Source organism: Triturus cristatus, chromosome 7 (assembly GCF_964204655.1).
Source record: "Triturus cristatus chromosome 7, aTriCri1.1, whole genome shotgun sequence".
Lineage (NCBI taxonomy): Eukaryota > Metazoa > Chordata > Amphibia > Caudata > Salamandridae > Triturus > Triturus cristatus.
Window position 1 is genome coordinate 65,053,503 of NC_140590.1, and position 2,529 is coordinate 65,056,031.

The window sequence follows — 2,529 nt, forward strand, 5'->3', positions numbered from 1 at the left end:
CTGCAAATCAGCCCGCCAGGAAAGCGTATGGACTAGCTGCCACTCCTGGAGTTGTATTCTTTCTAATTCTGAGTAATGTTAAAACAGACCATTTTATTAAGTGAAGTTTCATCATCTCTGGCTTGCCCATATCCACTGGTAACACCATGGGTGAGGGTCCATTTTAGGATTCAGTCCTTTTTGCCTTTACTAGTCGGTTGCCGTTTCTTTGTTTTCTGCACTGGGGACACATTTTGCGCACTTGTCTTGGTTATAATTTGACAGTCCTCCTGTGTAATTTGGCATTGTTCGTTGGTGAATTCTTGTAACGATAAAGACTTCTGATACACACTGAAGAGTGTTGTCCTAATGTTGCATCTCAAAGTATGACATTCATTGCATACAGTGATTTCACTGTTTATTGTAAATGAGTTTTGAATGAGAACAATGAGACCCAGGGTTTATAAATAATTATAAATTGCCCAGGTTCCCATTGTTTATGGCTCAAATGTGCTATAAAAGTGATGTGGTAAAGTACATAATGGTATAGCATACACAAAGTAGCAATCATGTTTGGCCAGCTTGGACTGCGTACTGAAACTGCCGGGGGCGGTCGCTCTCCTTTGTTTCTGTCTGGCCCTGCTCTGTCACCTAGCTGCTGTGCAGCTCTGCTAATACCTCTTGTCGCCCCACAGTACTCTATGCCCAACGAACCAAAGGGGGGGGCATGTATTTTTGACTTCGCTTTGCAGGGTCAAGCCTTACCCTGCTGTGCAGATCATCTGCTCTACCCCTAGGCCTTAGCAGACATGTCCAATGTGTAGAGCTTGGAGACCACTCATCCTTCATGCGGTAAACCCCAGGGGCAGATGTAAGATGTACAAACTGGTTAAAGTTGTTGATAGACTTAGTGCTGAGAAAAAAATGTATGGTTGAGGAAGGGAAAGGAGGAATATTACCAGTGAAGTTTGGGGACCCCTGTGAGTGTTGTTAGGAGGGGACACATTTTGAATGTACCATGTATCATTGTTCAGCTGCATCACTGGAACGCGAGATAGAACTGTCTACCACACTAAAGACATGCCAAGAGCCGATCACTTTACTTCTGTCAAGAACTCTAAAGGCAACCCAATGACCAAGAATATTAAAACGGATAAACAATATTCCTTTCTGACCTGGAATATTCGAGGTCTTAAAAACCTGAAGATGGTAAGACAGGTATTAGCTTACTTGCAGTGGAAAGCAATAGGTCTACTGGAAGAAGTGCGCTTGATCTCATTTAACGACAAAAAAGTATGTGGTAAATGGCCATAGGTGTGCATAAGTGCTTCATATTTCTCGTATGCTAGAGGCATAGCTATAATCTTAAAACGAGGTGTGCAGTTCGTCCTGACACACACAGTAACAGACAGTCGCTACAGCATAATACAGGATGTCCTTGATGGGAAGCACATAACAATTAACACATATGATCCCAACATGGATGACCCTGATTTCCTTTTTTAAGTGTGGGAGGAAATATAGGAGATGGCATCTAAAAATATTAAATAGGGAGGGGACCGCACCATAACTCTAGTTCCAGAGGTAAATAGGTCATGTGTACCAGGAAGAAGTCCTGCAGCAGCTGTAAGAGCAGTGAGGTGAATAAGAACCGAGAAATGGGCTATTAGATATCTGGAGAGGCCGACATGCAGGCTTCAGAACGGGCTCATACTACTCTGCCACACACTACGTATGGGGCCTGATTTAGATCTTGGCGAGGTCCCGAGTACTCCGTCAGGCTGATGGCGTCCTGCCCGCTGTATTTAATGTTGCTGCTATAGCCAGCTTCCCACCACTGCAGCGGTCTTCTCTGCTGGCTGATAGTACTCCGCCACCGTCAGGCTGGTGGTATTGCCCTGATCCGATTTAAATCTTTCCAATGGGCTGACGGAGTACTGACGTTCTGCTAGTGTGAAGACGTGCAAGTACTACATGCCATTATCGTAAAACACATATGTATGTTGTGTATGTGTCATAATGTATATGTAGATAATGTGTACTGTCTATATTGTTGCATGTAAAATAACACATGGTGAAAGTAAATGTTACCATACACTGCATAGGACAAGAGACACAGAAGCCTACCTTCCATTCTGACATAACAGAGTTGCTGAGTGTCGTGGTCAGGGAGCAGCAGCACAGGAAGGACCTGGACAGTGGCGTACAAGACAGATTCCAAAGTGGGACCCTGAAAAAGTTAGAGTTTTCACCTCTTTTGCTACTGTTCCGCCGACTTGGGCATGGCGATGACCCTGCCGGAAAAGGCTTGACAGAAAGGCACATAGTAATCTGGGAGGTGGGAAGCTTGGCGGGACTCCCTGCAACTGTTCTTCTGGCACTCCTTCCGTGGACGTGGAAGCAGGAGTCTTGGCAGAGGCGGCGAGACTGAGGCGGTCTTCTCTCCGAGATCCCATAAGAATATAATGATAGGTAAACCAAGACACTTACATGGGAAACTTTCTAAGGCCAGGGCATACAGAGAGGGAAAAAGGCAGGGGCAAACACTAG